The sequence below is a fragment of the Tachyglossus aculeatus genome, chromosome 4, assembly GCF_015852505.1.
Source record: "Tachyglossus aculeatus isolate mTacAcu1 chromosome 4, mTacAcu1.pri, whole genome shotgun sequence".
NCBI classification, from domain to species: Eukaryota; Metazoa; Chordata; class Mammalia; order Monotremata; family Tachyglossidae; genus Tachyglossus; species Tachyglossus aculeatus.
Window position 1 is genome coordinate 5,448,513 of NC_052069.1, and position 14,046 is coordinate 5,462,558.

Here is a 14,046-nt window from a genome sequence, read left to right on the forward strand (position 1 = left end):
CCATTTTACAGATGAGGTAACTGAGGCGCAGAGAAGTTAAGTGACTTGCCCAAGGTCACACAGCTGACAATTGGTGGAGCAGGGATTTGAACCCATGACCTCTGACTCCCAAGGCCAGGCTCTTACCATTGAGCCACGCTGCTTCCTCAAAAATCTCCAGTGGCTACCAATCAATCTGCGCATCAGGCAGAAATTCCTCACCCTGGGCTTCCAGGCTGTCCATCCATCCCCTCGCCCCCTCCTCCCTCACCTCCCTTCTCTCCTTCTCCAGTCCAGCCCGCACCCTCCGCTCCTCCGCTGCTAATCTCCTCACCATACCTCGCTCTCGCCTGTCCCGCCATCGACCCCCGGCCCATGTCCTCCCCCGGGCCTGGAATGTCCTCCCTCTGCCCATCCGCCAAGCTAGCTCTCTTTCTCCCTTCAAGGCCCTACTGAGAGCTCACCTCCTCCAGGAGGCCTTTCCAAACTGAGCCCCTTCCTTCCTCTCCCCCTCGTCCCCCTCTCCATCCCCCCCATCTTACCTTCTTCCCTTCCACACAGCACCTGTATATATATGTTTGTACATATTACTCTATTTATTTATTTGTCTTGTACATATCTATTCTATTTATTTTATTTTGTTAGTATGTTTGGTTTTGTTCCCTGTCTCCCCCTTCTAGACTGTGAGCCCACTGTTGGGTAGGGACTGTCTCTATGTGTTGCCAACTTGTACTTCCCAAGCACTGAGTACAGTGCTCTGCACACAGTAAGCGCTCAATAAATATGACTGATTGATTGATTCTAATGAAAAGAGTGCAGTCCTGGGAGACAGAGGACCTGGGTTGCAATCCCGGCTCTGCCCCTGGTCTGCCATAATAATCAGAATAATAACAATAATGATAGTAATAATAATTACAGTATTTGTTAAGTACTTACTATGTGCCAAGCACTGTTCTAAGCGCTAGGGTAAATACAAGGTAAGCAGGTTGTCCCACGTGGGTCTCAAAGTCTTAATCCCCCTTTTACAGATGAGGGAACTGAGGCACAGAGAAGTGAGATGACTTGCCCAAGGTCACACATCAGACAAGTGGCGAAACCGGGATTGGAACCCACAACCTCTGACTCCCAAACCTGGGATCTTGCCACTAGGCATTGCTGCTCCTTATGCTGCCATGAGATCGGTGGTAAATCACTTCACTTCTCTGGGCTTCAGTTTCCTCTGTAGTAGAATGAGGATTCAATACCCGTCCTCCATTTCACTCATTCAATCGTATTTATTGAGCACTTACTGTGTGCAGAGCACTGTACTAAGCGCTTGGGAAGTACAAGTTGGCAACATATAGAGATGGTCCCTATCCAACAGTGGGCTCACCATCCCACTTAAGTCTGTGATTCCCATGTGAAATAGGGATATGGCATCCAAACTCTTCACTCTCGGCTTCAAGGCTGTCCATCACCTCGCCCCCTCGTTCCTCACCTCCCTTCTCTCCTTCTCCAGCCCAGCCCGCACCCTCCGCTCCTCCGCTGCTAATCTCCTCACCAGGCCTCGCTCTCGCCTGTCCCGCCATTGACCCCCGGCCCACATCATCCCCCGGGCCTGGAATGGCCTCCCTGCCTCCCTCCGCACATCTGCCAAGCTCGCTCTCTTCCTCCCTTCAAAGCCCTACTGAGAGCTCACCTCCTCCAGGAGGTCTTTCCACACTGAGCCCCCCCAATCCTCTCCCCCTCCCCATCCCCCCACCCTACCTCCTTTCCCTTCCCATAGCACCTGCATTGAATAATAATAATAATAATAATAATAATAATAATAATAATAATAATAATGTTGGCATTTGTTAAGCACTTACCGTGTGCCAAGCACTGTTCTAAGCGCTGTGGGGATACAAGGTAATCAAGGTTGTCCTATGTGGGGCTCATAATCTTCATCCCCATTTGACAGATGAGGGAACTGAGGTCCAGGAAGTTAAGTGACTTGCCCAAGGTCACACAGCAGACATGTGGGGGAGCTGAGATTAGAACCCATGACCTCTGACTCCCAATCCCAGGCTCTTTCCACTGAGCCATGCTGCTTCCCCAATATGTTTGTACAGATTTATTACTCTAGTTTACTCGTACAAATTTACTATTCTATTTATTTTGTTTTGTTAATATGTTTTGTTTTGTTGTCTGTCTCCCCCTTCTAGACTGTGAGCCTGCTGTTGGGTAGGGACCGTCTCTAGATGATGCCAATTTGTACTTCCCAAATGCTTAGTATAGTGCTCTGCACACAGTAAGTGCTCAATAAATACAATTGAATGAATGAATGAACCTGACTGATTGAACAGTACTTGGCACATAGTAAGAGCTTCACAGGTGCCATCAAAAACCAAACTTCCTTCCCCCCTCAGAACAAACAAACAAACATACAAACATGGGAGAAGAAAAAATGCTTTTGGGGAATTGATTCAGTCAGGAAATCTGAATGGTTTATTTGTCACAGCAACTGGAAGTTTCCAGTCTAACAGCCTGTGACGGATTCCACAGGCTCCTCCTCCTCCTCTTCCTCCTCTCCCTCCTCCTCCTCTTCCTCTTCCTTCTCTTCCTCCCTTCTCCACCCTCCTCCTCCCCTTCCTCAGCCCAAGATCTCTAAGAACTTACCATCCTAGTGGAACATGTCTACTGACTTTGTAATATTGTACTCTTGCAAGTGCTTAGTTCAGTGCTCTGCACCTGATAAGCGCTCAATAAATACCCTTGATTGATTCTGTGAGACATGAGGGCTGCTCCGCGCACCAGTCTTATGTCCACCCACGAAAGCAGAGGTTGCTCATCATCATCATCATCAATCGCATTTATTGAGCGCTTACTGTGTGCAGTGCACTGTACTAAGCGCTTGGGAAGTACAAATTGGCAACATATAGAGACAGTCCTTACCCAACAGTGGGCTCACATATTAACCCTGGTAGTTATGAAAAGGCACCATGTGGAGCCGGATGATAATAATAATGATAATAATAATGATGGAATTTATTAAGGTCACATAGCAGACAAGTGGCAGGGCCAGGATTAGAACCCAGGTCCTGAGCACCTATTGTGTGCAAAGCACTGTACTAAGCCCTGGGGAAGGGCGTGTGGCATCTTGGGAGAGCGGCAATCCCGGGAGTTAGAGGTCCTGGGTTCTAGTCCCTGCTCTGCCTCCTGTCTATTAGGTGGCCTCGGGCAAGTCATTTAACCTCCCCAGGCCTCAGTTTCCCTATCTGTAAAAATGGGGATAATGGGGAGTCAGAAGGGTCTGGATTCTAATCCTGGCTCGGCCACATGACTTCTGTGTGACCTCGGACAAGTGACTTCCCTGATTGAACCCTCTTTTCCTCGGCTCCCTTTCGCTTCTGCGTCATCTACGCATTTGACCTGTGACCTCTGGGCATTTGATATTCACCCCCACTCTCAGCCCCACATCATTTATGTACATATCATTCAATTAAATATTATAAATTATTTCTAATAATGTCCATCTCCCTCTCTAGACTGTAAGCTCCTTGTGGGCAGCAGGGGAATGTGTCTATCAAACTTGGATAGAAGCAAATCGGGAAGGTTGTGAGCCCCAGCTGTGTCCAACTTGACTTGCTTGTATCCACCCCAGCGCTCAGTATGGTGCCTGGTGCATAGTAAGCTCTTCACAAATACCATTATTCTTACTAGTATTGTTGTTATTATTATTATTAAATTGGGGATTAGGACTGTGAGCCCTATGTGGGACAGGGGCTGTGTCCAACTTGATTCGCTTGTATCTACCACAGTGCTTAGGACAGTGTTTGATGCATACTCTATTTATTTTACTTGTACATATTTACTATTTATTTTGTTAATTGTGTGCATATAGCTTTAATTCTATTTGTTCTGACGACTTGACATCTGTCCACATGTTTTGTTTTGTTGTCTGTCTCCCCCTTCTAGACTGTGAGCCCATTGTTGGGTAGGGACCGTCTCTATATGTTGCCGACTTGTCCTTCCCAAGCACTTAGTACAGTGCTCTGCATACAGTAAGAGCTCAATAAATACGATTGAATGATGAATGAATGAGTGAGTGATAGAGCTCGGGTCTGGGAATTAGAAGGTCATGGGTTCTAATCCCAGCTATGTCACTGGTCTGCTGTGTGACTTGGGACAAGTCACTTTACTTTTCTGAGCCTCATTACCTCATCTGTAAAATGGGGATTGAGACTTTGAGCCCCACATAGGATAGGGACTCTGTCCAACCCAATTTGCTTGTAATAATGATAATAATGATGGTATTAAGCGCTTACTATGTGTCAAGCACTGATCTGAGTGCTGGGGTAGATACAAGCTCATCAGGTTGTCCCACGTGGGGCTCACGGTCTTAATCCCCATTTTACAGAAGGGGTAATTGAGGCACAGAGAAGTTAAGAGGTGTGCCCAAGATCACACAGTAGACAAGTGTTGGAGCCGGGATTAGAACCCATGTCCTCCGACTCCCAAGCCTGGGCTCTAGCCACTGAGCCACGCTGCTTCTCATCTAACCCAGTGCTTAGTACAGTGCCCAGCACATAGTAAGCACTTAACAAATGTCATTATTATCATTATTATTATTAATAACAAACACCATAAAAATAAATAAAGAAAACCCAGAGCTTAGCCTTGTCCCAGGCAGCTTGTTACCCCCTGGTCAGAGATGAGGTACTTAATTCACGCTTCACACACGGGAAATGCTTGGCTTCGTGGATAGAGCCCAGATCTGGGTGTCAGAAGGACCCGAGTTCATTCATTCAATCATTCATTCAATCATATTTATTGAGCGCTTACTGTGTGCGGAGCACTGTACTAAGCGCTTGGAAAGTACAATTCAACAATAGAGACAATCCCTGCCCACACCAGGCTCACAGTCTAGACAGGGGGAGACAGACATCAAAACAAGTAAACAGGCATCAATATAAATAAATAGAATTATAGATATACACACTAATCCCTGCTCTGCTGATTGCTAGGTGGGTGCCCTTGGGCAAGTCACTTCACTTCTCTGTGCTTCAGTTCCCTCATCCGTAAAATGGGAATGAAGAATGTGAGCCCCACATGGGACAGGGACTGTATCCAACCTGTGTAACTGGTATCTACCCCAGTGCTGACAACAGTGCTTGGCACATAGCGCTTAACAAATACTGTTATTATTAAATACCGTAGATCGGTTCAGAGACGACCCTGCCAGCGATTAGATGGGTTTTGGCCCTGAGATCGATAGAAAGTTTCTGTTCTTCTGGACAACCGTTCGTTGTTCTCCGCACCGGAGTCTGATGGGTGCCAAGTTCAAAGCCTTTAACCACTGAGTCAGCGCTTGAGCTGTTTGACGTCTGCTGGATTAATGGGTTGTCGCGTAGTACGCTATGGTGTGGACTTGAAACTTCACTTCAACACATTTGTCAGACTAAACAACATGACTGCTTTCCCAGCCAACAGGAAGAAATCTTAAGGATGAATTAATGCAGCATAAACACGCAGGGGAACGTAGACGAATCCATCTATCCTTTGCTCCCACCGGCTCTACGTTTCTTGTTTCCAATAATGACAATAATTATTCTGGCATTTGTTAGGCGCTTACTGTGGGCCAGGCACTTTACTAAGCACTGGGATGGTTACAAGCATATTGGGTGGGACACGGTCCCTGTCCCTCGTGGGGCTCTCAGTCTCAATCCCCATTTGACAGATGGAGGAACTGAGGCCAAGAGAAGTGAAGTGACTTCCCTGAGGCCACACAGCAGAAAAGTGGCAAGCAGGGATTAGAACTCACAACCTTCTGACTTCCAGGCTCGAGCGCTGTCTTCTAGGCCGTGCTGCTTCTCAAAGCGGGAAGGGTCACCCGGGCTTGGGAAATTTTGATAGAGATGGGAATCGTGTGGGTCAGCTGATATCAGCAGGGAAAACAGACTCTGTCTTTTGCTCTGGATGCCAAATGGAGTCATTTGTGTGATGATAATAGTAATAATAATAATAATAATAATAATAATAATAATAATAATTATGGCAGCCTCTAGACTGTAAGCCCGTTGTGGGCAGGGAATGTGTCTTTATTACTGTACTGTACTCTCCCAAGTGCTTAGTGCAGTTTCCTGCACCCAATAAACGCTCAATAAATGCAAACTGAATGAATGAATGGTATTTGTTAAGCACTTGCTATGAGCCAGGCACTGTACTAAGCGCTGGGGTAGGTACAAGCTAAGCAGGTCGGACACAATCCCTGTATCACATGGGGCTCATTTATTATTTCATCCAGACTGTAAACTCGTCACTAGACTGTAAACTCGCTGTGGGCAGGGACTATGTCTGTTTATTGTAATATTGTACTCTCCCGAGCTCTTAGTATAGTGTTCTGCACACAGTAAGTGCACAATGAATACGACTGAATGAATCAATCAATCAAATGGAGTCTGTCCTATGGTGACGGCCTCCATGTACCTAAGAACAGGAACTGTGTTCAATCTGCCCCATTTCTTAGCACTGAGCTGGATACAAAGGAAATCTTTAAACAAATACCACTATTTTATTGTTAGTATTATTATTAAATTTAATAATAATGATAATGATTTTCCACCTTGTTAAGGGCTTACTGTGTGCCAAGCACTATTCTAAGCACTGAGGTGCAATTTCATCAGGTCGGACACAGTCCCTGTCCCACAAGGGGCTCACACTCTTATCCCCATTTTACAGGTGAGGTAACGGAGGCCCAGAGAAGTGAGGTCACTTGCCTAAGGTCACACAGCAGACATGGGGCGGAGTCAGAATTAGAACCCAGGTCCTTCTGACTCCGAGGCCCAGGCTCTAGCCACTAGGCCACGCTGCTTCTCTCTTTGTAAAGCGCTTACTATGTGTCATGTATCATTCTAAGCACTGGGGTAGATACCAGTTAATTAGGTTGGACACAGTCCCCGACGATTTTGACACCTGTCTCCATGTTTTGTTTTGTTGTCTGTCTCCCCCTTCTAGACTGTGAGCCCGTTGTTGGGTAGGAACCATCTCTATATGTTGCTGACTTGTACTTCCCAAGCGCTTAGTACAGTGCTCTGCACACAGTAAGTGCTCAATACATACGATTGAATGAATGAATGGATAAATAGGAAGAAGAATAGGTGTTGAATCCCCAGTTTACAGTGGAGGAAACTGAAGCACAAAGGAGTTAAGTGACACACAGCAAGCAATTGGTAGAGGCAGGATTAGAACTCAGGTCCTTTGACTCCTTGTCCTGTGCTCTTTCCCATATTTTCATATGCTGAGGACAAGAATGAGCTGTTACCGACAGGAGAAAATGTAAACCGTTTAGGGCATTTATGAAGCACTGAAGCATTTATTTATATGTCAAGCAGTTGGTCCATCAGCCCATCTCCCTCCTACCATTCCTCTCCACTTGCTGACCCCAATTCCTCTTCTTCAATTCTCTCCTTGACCCCTTCCGATCTGGCTTCCGTCCCCTTCACGCCACAGAAACGGCCCTCTCAAAGGTCATCGATGACCTTCTTTCATTCATTCATTCATATTTATTGAGCGCTTACTGTGTGCAGAGCTCTGTACTAAGTGTTTGGGAAGTACAAGTCGGCAATATATAGAGACGGTCCCTATCCAACAGTGGGCTCACAGTCTAGAAGGGGGAGACAGAGAACAAAACAGAACATATTAACAAAATAAAATAAATCGAATAAATATGTACAAATAAAATAGAGTAATAAATCCCTACAAACATATATACGTATATACAGGTGCTGTGGGGAGGGGAAGGAGGTGAGGTGGGGGGATGGGAAGGGGGAGGAGGAGGAGAGGAAGGAGGGGGCTCAGTCTTCTTCTTGCCAAATCCAACGGCCTCTACTCCATCCTAGTCCTCCGTGACCTCTCATCTGTCCTCTCATCTAGATATCATCTGGAAGCTTGACTACTGATAGATTCAAGGCCCTACTGAGAGCTCACCTCCTCCAGGAGGCCTTCCCAGACTGAGCCCCCTCCTTCCTCTCCCCCTCCTCCCCCTCTCTATCCCCCCATCTTACCTCCTTCCCTTCCCCACAGCACCTGTATATATGTAAATATGTTTGTACGGATTTATTACTCTATTTATTTTACTTGTACATATCTATTCTATTTATTTTGTTAATATGTTTTGTTTTGTTCTCTGTCTCCCCCTTCTAGACTGTGAGCCCACTGTTGGGTAGGGACCGTCTCTATGTGTTGCCAACTTGGACTTCCCAAGTGCTTAGTACAGTACTCTGCACACAGTAAGCGCTCAATAAATACGATTGATTGATTGATCTGTCTTTGATGCTGGGTACCATCCCCTGCTCCTAGAAACATTATCCAACCTCGGCTTCACTGACACTGTCCTCTCCCGGTTCTCCTCCGAGCTCTCTGGATGTTCATTCTCAGTCTTTTTCATGGCTCCTCCTCCGCCTCCCACCCCTAACTGTGGGGGTCCCTCAAGGTTCAGTTCTGGGTCCCCTTCTCTTCTCCATCTGCACCCATTCCTTCGGAGAACTCATTCTCTCCCACAGCTTCAACGAGCACCTCTATGTGGATGATTCCCAAATCTCCAACTCCAGCCCTGACCTCTCTCCCTCCCTGCTTTCTCTCATTTCCTCTCGCCTTCAAGACATCTCTACTTGGATGTCCCTCCATCACCTCAAGCTTAACATATCCAAAACAGAGCTCCTCATCCTCCCACCCTAACCCAGTCCTCCCCACTGACTTTAGAGAAGCAGCATGGCTCAGTGGAAAGAGCAGGGGCTTTGGAGTCAGAGGCCATGGGTTCGAATCCCGACTCCATCACTTGTCAGCTGTGTGACTTTGGGCAAGTCACTTCACTTCTCTATGCCTCAGTTACCTCATCTGGAAAATGGGGACTAAGACTGTGAGCCCCCCATGGGACAACCTGATCACCTTGTAACCTCCCCAGCGCTTAGAACAGTGCTTTGCACATAGTAAGCACTTAATATATGTCATTATTATTACAGAAGCAGCGTGGCTCAGTGGAAAGAGCACAGGCTTTGGAGTCAGAGGTCATGGGTTCGAATCCCGGCTCTGCCAATTGTCAGCTGTGTGACTTTGGGCAAGTCACTTCACTTCTCTGGGCCTCAGTTCCCTTATCTGTAAAATGGGGATTAAGACTGTGAGCCCTACGTGGGACAATCTGATCACCTTGTATCCCCCCAGTGCTTAGAACAGTCCTTTGCACATAGTAAGCACTTAACAAATACCATCATTTTTATTATTATTATTTCCCATCACTTTAGAAGGCACCACCATCCTTCCTGTCTCACAAACCCGTAACCTTGGCATTATCCTTGATTCATCTCCCTCAATCAACCCACTCATTCAACCTGTCACCAAATTTTGTCAGTTTGATCTTCACAACATCTCAATCAATCAATCAATCAATTGTATTTATTGAGCGCTTACTGTGTGCAGAGCACTGTACTAAGCACTTGGGAAGTACAAGTTGGCAACATATAGAGACGGTTCCTACCCAACAGTGGGCTCACAGTCTAGAAGGGGGAGACAGAGAACAAAACAAAATATATTAACAAAATAAAATAAGTAGAATAGATATGTACATTCTACCATGTTACATCCACACACTTATCCTGTCCTGCCTAGATTACTGCGCCAGCCTCCTTGCTGACCTCCCTGCCTCCTGTCTAAAAAGAAACCATGTCTCCCCACTCTTCAAGAACTCCCGTGGTTGCCCATCCAACTCCGCATCAAACAGAAACTCCTCACCATCAGCTTTAAAGCAGTCAATCCCCTCGCCCCCTCCTACCTCACCTCGCTACTCTCCAACTACAACCCAGCCCACACAGTACATTCCTCTAATTCATTCAATCGTATTTATTGAGCGCTTACTGTGTGCAGAGCACTGTACTAAGCGCTTAATGCCAACCTTCCCACTGTACTTCGATCTCATCTATCTTGACATCACACCCACCCTTGGCCTGAAACACCCTCCCTCTTAGTACAAGCGTCGTACTAACTGAGGGAGCAAAAGCGCTTAGTGCTTTGCACACAGTAAGCACTCAATAAATAATAATAATAATAATTTTGGTATTTATTAAGTGCTTACTATGTGCCATGCACTGTTCTAAGCGCTGGGGTAGATACAAGGTAATGAGGTTGTCCCACATAGGGCTCACAGTCTTCATCCCCATTGTACAAATGAGGTCACTGAGGTGCAGAGAAGTGAAGTGACTTGTCCAAGGCCACACAGCAGTGGACGAGTGGAGGAGGCAGGATTAGAACCCATGACCTTCTGATTCCCAGGCCCATGCTCTATCCTCTGTGCCATGCTGCTTCTCCTGGATGACTGGATGAATGAATATAAGCTAATCAGGGTGGACACAGTCCCTGTCCCACATGGGGCTCACAGTCTCGATCCCCATTTTACCGATAAGGGACTTGAGGCCCAGAGAACTGAAATGACTTGGCCAAGGTCACATAGCAGATAAATGGTGGAGTCGGGGTTAGAACCCAGGTCCTTCTAACTTCCAGGTCTATGCTGTATCCACTAGGCTACAGGCCTTCTCACTAGGCCAGTATTCCCCTAAAGTTCTAGATAAGTCAGTGCCTGACCTTTATGACAAGGGGTCAATAAATAGTACAGATTTATTAATGGATTACGGAAGCTGGGACAGTTGGAATCACATTCTAATTCTTTTCTGTTTGACTCCTGGCAAAATGTCCTAGACAAGAAGTTTGTGAACACTGATGTTTATCACTTTACTCTGCCCATCTTATCCTGGTAGAGTACTATAAGTCTTTTGGAAGCACTGACAGCTTTGAAAAGCTGGGTGATTTAATGGAAGTGGGAACAGGCCTGGGAGATAGAGAGCCTGGGTTCTAATCCCTCCTTAACTTCCATCTTTAACTCTCCACTCTCCAACGACTTCTTCCCCTCTGCCTTCAAACATGCCCACGTCTCCCCCATCCTAAAAAAACCCTCTCTTGACCCCACAGCCCCTTCCAATTATCACCCCCATCTCCCTCCTACCCATCTTTTCCAAACTCCTAGAATGAATATTCTACACTCGCTGCCTCGAATTCCTCAACTCCAACTCTCTCCTGGAGCCCCTCCAATCTGGCTTCTGCCTCCTCCACTCCTCTGAATCCGCCCTCTCAAAGGTCACCAGTGACCTCTATCTTGACAAATCCAAAGGCTCCTACTCCATCCTAATCCTCATCAAACTCTCAGCTGCCTCTGACACTGTGGATTATCCCCATCTCCTCAACATGTTATCCAACCTTGGCTTCACAGACTCTGTCCTCTCCTGGTTCTCCTCTATCTCTCTGGCCATTCATTCCCAGTCTCCTTCACAAGCTCCTCCTCTGCTCCCATCCCCTAACTGTAGGGGTTCCTCAAGGGTCAGTTCTCAGTCCCCTTCTGTTCTCCAGCTATACTCACTACCTTGGAGAACTCATTCGCTCCCACGGCTTCATCTATCAACTCTAAGCAGATGGCACCCAAATCTCTATCTCCTCCCCTGTTCTCTCTCCCTCCCTCCAGCCTCGCATCTCCTCCTGCCTTCAGGACATCTCTACTTGGCAGCCCTACCACCTTAAAACTCAATATGTCCAAGACCGAGCTCCTTATCTTCTCTCCCAAACCCTGTCCTCTCCCTGACTTTCCCGTCCCTGTAGATGGCACTGCCATCCTTCCCACCTCACGAGCCCGCAACCTCGGTGTCATCCTTGACTCTGCTCTCTCATTCGTTCCACACATCCAATCCATCACCAAACCCTGCCGGTCTCACCTTCACAACATCGCCGAGATCCACCCTCTCCTCTCCATCCAAACCGCTACCATGTCAGTACAATCACTCCTCCTGTCCCCACTGGATGACTGTGTCAGCCTCCTTGCTGACCTCCCAACCTCCTGTCTCTTCCCACTTCAGTCCATACTTCATTCTGCTGCCCGGATCATCTTTGTGCAGAAACGCTCTGGGCATGTTACTCCCCTTCTCAAAAATCTCCAGTGGCGGCTGCCAGTCAACCTATGCATCAAGCAAAAACTCCTCACTCTCGGCTTCAAGGCTGTCCATCCCCTCGCCCCCTCCTACCTCTCCTCCCGTCTCTCCTTCTCCATCCCAGCCCACACACCCTCCACTCCTCTGCAGCCACTCACCTCCTCACTGGACCTCGTTCTCACCTGTCCCGCCGTCGTCCCCTGGCCCACGTCCTACCTCTGGCCTGGAACCCCCTCCCTCCTCACACCCGCCAAACGAGCACAATTCCACCCTTCAAAGCCCTACTGAAAGCACACCTCCTCCAGGAGGCCTTCCCAGACTAAGCCCCCCTTTTCCTCTGCTTCCCCTCCCCTCTGCATTGCCCCGACTCCCTCCCTATTCTCTACCCACCCTTCCACCCACAGCACTTATGTACATGTCTATAATTCTATCCATTGATACTTATGCCTGTTTACTTGTTTTGATGTCTGTCTTCCCCCTTCTAGACTGTAAGCCCGGTGTAGGCAGGAATTGTCTCTCTTTATTGCTGAGTTGCACTTTCCAAGAGCTTAGTACAGTGCTCTGCACACAGTAAGTCCTCAATAAATACAGTTGAATAAATGAATGAATGAATTCCAGCTCCACCAGCCAGTCAATCAATCAGTATATATTGAGTGCTTACTGTATGCACAGCACTATACTAAGCACTTGGGAGAAAAATAAATAGACCCATTCCCTGCCCACAATGAGCTTACAGTCTATAGGGGGAGATAGACATTCATATGAATCAGTAAATTATGGAGATATTAATAATAATAATAATAATGGTGGCATTTGTTAAGCGCTTACTATGTGCAAAGCACTGTTCTAAGTGCTAGGGGGGTTACAAGGTGATGAGGTTGTCCCACGTGGGGCTCACAGTCTTAGTCCCCATTTTACAGATGAGGGAACTGAGGCACAGAGAAGTAAAGTGACTTGCCCAAAGTCACACAGCTGACATGTGGCAGAGCCGGGATTATATATCCTAGTGCTTAGCATAGTACCTGGCACCTAGTAAGTGGTTAATAAATATATATTTATTGTATATTATATTTATATTTACAAATAATACTGTTGGTATTTGTTAAGTGCTTACAATGTGCCAAGTACCGTTCTAAGCGCTGTGCGGGGATACAAGGTGATCAGGTTGTCCCACGTGGGGCTCACAGTCTTAGTCCCCATTTTACATATGAGGGAACTGAGGCACAGAGAAGTAAAGTGACTTGCCCAAAGTCACACAGCTGACAAGTGGCGGAGTGGGGATTAGAACCCATGACCTCTGACTCCCAAACCTGGGCTCGTTCCACTGAGCTACGCTGCCTCTGGGCTGGGAGGGGGAATGAATAAAGGGAGCAAGTCAGGATGATGCAAAAGGGAGTGGGAGAGGAGGAAAGGATGGCTTAGTCAGGGAAGGCCTCTTGGAGGAGGTGGGCCTTCAAAAAGGCTCTGAAGGTGGGGGTGAGTCATTGTCCGGTGGAGGGAGGACATTCCAGGCTAGAGACAGAACATGGGCCAGGGATCAATGGCAAGATAGTTGGGATGGAGGCACAGGCATTAGAGGAACAAAATGTGCGGGCTGGGCTGGAGTGGGAGAGCAGCAAGGTTAGGAAGGACAGGGCGAGGGGATGGACAGCTTTCAAGCCAATCATGTGTAGTTTCTGTTTGATATGGGAGTGTAGAGATTACCACGAGAGGTTCTTGAGGAAAGGGGAAATATGGCCTGAACATTTGTCTGCTGTGTGACTTTGGGCAAGGCGTTTCACGCCTCTGTGTCTCAGTTTCCTCAACTGTTAAATGAGCCCCATGTGAGGCAGAGACGGAGTCCAACCTGATTACCTTGTATCTTCCCCAGTGAAGCAGCATGGCTCAGTGGAAAAAGCACAGACTTTGGAGTCAGAGGTCATGGGTTCAAATTCTGGCTCCGCCACTTGTCAGCTGTGTGACTTTGGGCAAGTCACTTAATAATAATAATAATAATAATGGCATTTATTAAGCGCTTACTATGTGCAAAGCACTGTTCTAAGCACTGGGGAGGTTACAAGGTGATCAAGTTGTCCCACGTGAG

The 14,046-nt window shown here is 47.2% G+C and overlaps 1 protein-coding gene across 1 annotated transcript in view; it reads right to left on the bottom strand.

Moving 5' to 3' along the window:
* The window catches only part of HTRA3 (HtrA serine peptidase 3), an 84,036-nt gene that overhangs the window by 51,540 nt on the left and 18,450 nt on the right, over positions 1-14,046 (bottom strand). The gene's annotated exons all lie outside the window — the stretch shown is intronic.